We start from the raw sequence: 7,098 nt of genomic DNA, 5'->3' as shown, positions 1-7,098 counted from the left end.
ATCAGTATAAGAATCTAATTTGTCTCTAGCAACTGCCCAAAACTGGTACAAGGTCTATTTGTCTTTTTTTAATTTTTTATTTAATATAAAGGTTTTTTTTTAGCTCTGTGTGTGCCCTCACCTATTTGCACTTACCTATTTGTGTTTGTGTGTGTGTGTGTGTATTTATCTAGTTGTGCTTGCGGGGGTTGGGCTCTGATTTTTCGGCCCGCCTCTCAACTGTCAATCAATCAACTGTAACAAACAACGGTTTTTCACACACACACACACACACACACACACACACACACACACACACACACACACACACACACACACACACACACACACACTAGAAAACAAGCCAGTATCAACTGTCTAACTCCCAGGTACTTTTTTACTGCTAGGAAACAGGAGCATCAGGGTGAAAGAAACTCTGCCCATTGTTCCTCGCTGGCGCTGAGAATCGAACTCAGGCCACAGGATTACGAGTCCGGCGCGCTATCCACTCAGCTACCAGCGCACCGGTGAGTGTGTGTATTCACCTAGTTGTGCTTGCGCGGGGTTTAGCTCTGCTCTTTCGGCCTGCCTCTCAACTGTCAATCAATCAACTGTTACTAACTACTATATTTTTTTCACACGCGCACACACACCCCAGGAAGCAGCCCGTACCAGCTGTCTATCTCACAGGTACATATTTACTGCTAGGTAACAGGGATCGAACTACGGACCACAGGACAACGTATCTTGTGTGCTGTCCAATCAGCCACCAGCGCCCACTAGTTCCAGAACGGAGAGGTTTGAGCTACGAGGAAAGGTTTCGGGAGCTAAACCTCACGTCACTGGAAGAAAGAGTGGTGCCTTTTAGTGCACCACTCTGTGGTGCCTGGTTAGCTATTCTTTCTCTTATGTCTGGAACTAATCCTTGCTCTAATGTGAAGACCTCCTGGAATTTCTTATTCAGTTCCTCGTACACTTCCTTGTCGTTTGAGGTAAATCTGTCTGCCCCTATCTCAATTTCATCACTTGTTCCTTCACTGTTGTTTTTCTCCTGATATGGCTGTGCAGCAATTTAGCTTGAGTCTTTGCCCTGCTTGCTGTGCATTTTCGTATTGCCCCTCTGCCTCTCTTCTCAACCTGACATGTTCATTCATGGCATTGGAATCATTCTCTGCTCTCCAGTGTCCTATTATTTCTATAGTTTCGCCATTGTACTTAGTTGCTTTGCTACGTATAATCAGAGATGTAATCTAGGGTTTCACGTCTGTATTGATTTTTTTTTCTTTGGAACGAGATAAACTTGTTTGCGGCCTCTTTACACTTCAGTGTGATGTAGTCCACCATATCTTTGGCCGTCTTTCCCTGAGCTCTGTTTCCCATGTTATATTTGTTAGGAATTTTCTTATCTCCTCATAGTTTCCCCTTTAAGAATGCCAGCCTTTTGTTTTCAGGTCTCTTCCTTCAGTACATTAATCCTTCTTAGACCAGATACTCAAACATCAGCACACTGTGGGCGCTCATTCCTACTGGCCTCGAAGCCGCTTTCCCTTATAACGGAGTCGTTAAATGTGAAGACTAGGTCTAGTCTCGCTGGTTCATCGTTTCCCCTCATTCGAAAGGGTTCCATGATATGCTGGCTTACAAAGTTTTTTGTTGCCACCTCCAACAGTAGCACTCCAACTGTATGTGTGTGTGTGTGTGTGTGTGTGTGTGTGTGTGTGTGTGTGTGTGTGTGTGTGTGTGTGTACTCACCTAGTTGTGCATGCGGGGGTTGAGCTCTGGCTCTTTGGTCCCGCCTCTCAACTGTCAATCAACAGGTGTACAGGTTCCTGAGCCTATTGGGCTCTATCATATCTACACTTGAAACTGTGTATGGAGTCAGCCTCCACCACATCACTTCCTAATGCATTCCATTTGTCAATTACTCTGACACTAATAAAGTTCTTTCTAATATCTCTGTGGCTCATTTGGGCACTCAGTTTCCACCTGTGTCCCCTAGTGCGTGTGCCCCTTGTGTTAAACAGCCTGTCTTTATCAACCCTGTCGATTCCCTTGAGGATCTTGAATGTGGTGATCATGTCCCCCCTAACTCTTCTGTCTTCCAACGAAGTGAGGTTTAATTCCCGTAGTGTTTCCTCGTAGCTCATACCTCTCAGCTCGGGTACTAGTCTGGTGGCAAACCTTTGAATCTTTTCCATTTTAGTCTTATGCTTGACTAGATATGGACTCCATGCTGGTGCCGCATACTCCAGGATTGGTCTGACATATGCGGTACATAATGTTCTGAAAGATTCCTTACACAAGTTTCTAAAGGCCGTTCTTATGTTAGCCAACCTGGCATATGCTGCTGATGTTATCCTCTTCATATGAGCTTCAGGGGACAGGTCTGGCGTGATATCAACCCCCCAGGTCTTTCTCTCTCTCGAACTCTCGAAGTATTTCATCTCCCAAGTGATACCTTGTATCTGTTCTCCTGCTTCCTACCCCTATCTTCATTACATTACATTTGCTTGGATTAAACTCTAACAGCCATTTGTTCGACCATTCCTGCAGCTTGTCCAGGTCTTCTTGAACCCTCAAGCTGTCCTCCTCTGTCTTAATCCTTCTCATAATTTTGGCGTCGTCAGCAAACATTGAGAGGAATGAGTCTATACCCTCTGGGAGATCATTTACGTATATTAGAAACAGGATAGGTCCAAGTACAGAGCCATGTGGGACTCCACTGGTGACTTCACGCCAGTCTGAGGTCTCACCCCTCACTGTAACTCTCTGTTTCCTATTGTTTAGGTACCCTCTTATCCACTGGAGCGCCCTACCAATTACTCCTGCCTGTTTCTCCAGCTTATGCATCAACCTTTTATGGGGTACTGTGTGTGGTGTGTGTGTGTGTGTGTGTGTGTGTGTGTGTGTGTGTGTGTGTGTGTGTGTGTGTGTGTGTGTGTGTGTGTGTGTGTGTACTGACCTAGTTGCTTAGTTGTACTTGCCTAGTTGTACTTGTCCAGGTGTGCTGAAGGGGGTTGAGCTCTGGCTCTTTGGTCCCGCCTCTTGTCAATACACTGGTGTATACGTTCCTGAACCTACTGAGCTCTGTCATATCTGCACTTGAAAAGTGTAGTCCATTAGCGGACTATGGAGTCTGTCTCCACTACATCACTTTCTAACGCATTCCAATTGACTACTACTTTGACACTGAAAAAATCTTTCTAATGTCTCTATGGCTCATTTGGGCACTCAGTTTCCACCTGTGTTCCCTAGTGCGTGTGTCCCTGGAGTTAAATAGTGTTTCTTTATCTACCCTATCAATTCCTCTGAGAATCTTGTATGTGGTGATTATGTCCCTACTAAATCTTCTGAGTCCTAGTGACGTGAGGTATAATTTCCGTAGTCTCTCCTCGTAGCTCGTTCCCCTCAGTTCGGGTACTAGTATGGAGACAAACATTTGAACCTTTTTCAGTTTAATTGACTCCATGCTGGTGCTGCATACTCCAGGATTGGTCTGACATGTATGGTATACAAAGTTCTGAATGATTCCTTACACAAGTTTCTGAAGGCCGTTCTTATGTTGGCCAACCGTGTATATGCCGCTAATGGTATCCACTTGATAAGGGCTTCAGGGGACAGGTCTGGCGTTTTATCACGCCGGTGTGTGTGTGTGTGTGTGTGTGTGTGTGTGTGTGTGTGTGTGTGTGTGTGTGTGTGTGTGTGTGTGTGTGTGTGTGTTCTCACCTATTTGTACTCACCGTGTTGTGCTTGGGGGGTTGAACTTTAGCTCTTTGGTCCCGCCTCTCAACATACAATCAACTGGGGTAGAAATAGCCTAAGCTACTCTATCCCTTTGAGATGTATTTTTTCTTGTCTCAATAAACATACTTGAACTTGCTCAATGAACATACTTGCCAGATTCCTGAGCCCACTGGGCTCTATCAGATCTACATTTCAAACTGTGTATGGAGTCTCCCTCCACCACATCACTGCCTAATGAATTCAACTTGTTAACTACTCTGACACTGAAAAAGTTATTTCTAATGTCTCTGTGGCTCATTTGGGTACTCAATTTCCATCTGTGTCCTCCTGTTCGAGTATTCCCCGTGTTAAACAATTTATCCTTATTTTCCTTATTAGTACCTCTGAGAATTTTGTAGATAGTGATCATGTCTCCCCTTACCTTCTGTCTTCAAGAGTCGTGAAATGCATTTCTCGCAGCTTTTCCTCGTAACTCATGCCTCTTAGTTCTGGGACTAGCCTAGTGGAATACCTCTGAACTCTCTCTCTCTCTCTCTCACACACACACACACACCCTCACTCTCTCACTCTCTCATTCTCTCACCCTTCTCTCTCTCTCTCTCTCTCTCTCTCTCTCTCTCTCTCTCTCTCTCTCTCTCTCTCTCTCTCTCTCTCTCTCTCTCTCTCTCTCTCTCATATTCTCCCTTCCTCTCATTCTCTCTCCTATCTTCATTTCCAATGGGCAAAACAAGCTCGAGGAACGTTGATTGGACGTTATCGACGTTGATTGGACGTTATCGATGTTGATTGGAAGTTATCGACGTTGAACCAAGGTCGACATTCACAATTCAACATGAAACTCGAACCTCGATGAAGGAAGCAGAAAATCTGTCTTGTAGATGAAATGGAAGGGAAATCCGGCGGTGCCTGGGAGTTGTTTTCCCCCTACCCGCAATCCCTTCCTCTTCTATTTCTTACTTCCTCCTCTCATTTTCCCGCTCACATCTTCACTTCCCTTCTTTTGCTATTTTCCTTCCCCCTCTTTCCGTTTACTCTTTCTTGCCTCTTTCACCTCTTCCCTTCCTCCTCTCCCTCTTCTTCCTATATCTTACATATCCTCATTCTCATCACTCTTGTTTCCCCCAACAGCACCCCCCTTCTCCCTGCCGTTCCCTTTATCTCATCTCTCTTTCCTGTCCGCTTCTCTTCCTCTCTCCTCCATCTCCTTTCTCCTCCCCGTCGCTCCTTCTCTCTTCCCGTATCCTTTCATTTATTTCGCTCTCCCCCTTCAATCTCTCTTTGAACTTGAAAATGCAATATGTAGTTCTCGTTCACGGCGTTAGAGTAAATAACTCTAGGGACTCAGCCTGTCACCTTTCACTAGGTAAGGGACTGGGCCCTACTACCTCTTAAAACCACAAGTGAAGATTAACAATCTTTGGACAACACCCACCAGTGGGACTCGAACCCAGAAAGCACAACTACCTTCCAGTAGCTGCCATAACTAGTACGCCTTAACCCACTACACCATCAGACCCTTAAAAGAAGTAGAGACTTCGAGATATATGTACATCTCAATATCTCCACGTCCCAAGGGCACTAGACAAGTGAGAGGTTACTATGCGTTTTTCACAAGCCATTGTTAATGTGGGAGAACTCGTGTCCATGTGGTTTAAGCAAGCATAGGCTTATAGCATGGACACGAGTTCTCCCACATTAACAGTGGCTAGATGAAAACGCATAGTAACCTCTCACTTGTCTAGTGCCCTTGGGAAGTGGAAATATTTGAGATGTACATATATATCGAAGTCTCTACTTCTTTTAAGGGTCTGATGGTGTAGTGGGTTAAGGCGTACTAGTTATGGCAGCTACTGGAAGGTAGTTGTGCTTTCTGGGTTCGAGTCCCACTGGTGGGTGTTGTCCAAAGATTATATATATATATATATATATATATATATAATATATTATATTAATATATATATATATATATATATTAAATATGACCGAAAAAGTAAGATTAATAATTCTAACACGAATTTTCTCAATCTTTCGTACATTACGCTTCACTGTTGGAGGTAAATAAAAAATCACTTCTCCAAAATTCATTTTTATTTCTAGTCTGACGCGACACGGGCGCGTTTCGTAAAACTTATTACATTTTCAAAGACTTCACAAATACACAACTGATTAGAACGTATCTCTGATTTTATATCTACATTTGAGTGAGGTGGTAAGGGTGATGTGGCATTAACACAAGACAGAACAGGAGGGGATATTAATAGGGTATTAAAAGTATCAACACAAGACAGAACAGAAACAATGGGTATTGAATAGAAGTGTTTGTAGAAAGCCTATTGGTCCATATTTCTTGATGCTTCTATATTGGAGCGGAGTCTTGAGGTGGGTAGAATATAGTTGTGCAATAATTGGCTGTTGATTGCTGGTGTTGACTTCTTGATGTGTAGTGCCTCGCAAACGTCAAGCCGCCTGCTATCGCTGTATCTATCGATGATTTCTGTGTTGTTTACTAGGATTTCTCTGGCGATGGTTTGGTTATGGGAAGAGATTATATGTTCCTTAATGGAGCCCTGTTGCTTATGCATCGTTAAACGCCTAGAAAGAGATGTTGTTGTCTTGCCTATATACTGGGTTTTTTGGAGCTTACAGTCCCCAAGTGGGCATTTGAAGGCATAGACGACATTAGTCTCTTTTAAAGCGTTCTGTTTTGTGTCTGGAGAGTTTCTCATGAGTAGGCTGGCCGTTTTTCTGGTTTTATAGTAAATCGTCAGTTGTATCCTCTGATTTTTGTCTGTAGGGATAACGTTTCTATTAACAATATCTTTCAGGACCCTTTCCTCCGTTTTATGAGCTGTGGAAAAGAAGTTCCTGTAAAATAGTCTAATAGGGGGTATAGGTGTTGTGTTAGTTGTCTCTTCAGAGGTTGCATGGCTTTTCACTTTCCTTCTTATGATGTCTTCGATGAAACCATTGGAGAAGCCGTTATTGACTAGGACCTGCCTTACCCTACAGAGTTCTTCGTCGACTTGCTTCCATTCTGAGCTGTGGCTGAGAGCACGGTCGACGTATGCGTTAACAACACTCCTCTTGTACCTGTCAGGGCAGTCGCTGTTGGCATTTAGGCACATTCCTATGTTTGTTTCCTTAGTGTAGACTGCAGTGTGGAAACCTCCGCCCTTTTCCATGACTGTTACATCTAGAAAAGGCAGCTTCCCATCCTTTTCCGTCTCGTAAGTGAAACGCAGCACGGAACTCTGCTCAAATGCCTCCTTCAGCTTCTGCAGATGTCTGACATCAGGTACCTGTGTAAAAATGTCGTCAACATACCTGCAGTATATGGCCGGTTTCAAGTTCGTGTCGACTAAGACTTTTTGCTCG

The sequence above is a fragment of the Procambarus clarkii genome, chromosome 11 (assembly GCF_040958095.1).
Source record: "Procambarus clarkii isolate CNS0578487 chromosome 11, FALCON_Pclarkii_2.0, whole genome shotgun sequence".
Classification (NCBI taxonomy): domain Eukaryota; kingdom Metazoa; phylum Arthropoda; class Malacostraca; order Decapoda; family Cambaridae; genus Procambarus; species Procambarus clarkii.
This window is presented reverse-complemented; position numbering follows the sequence as displayed.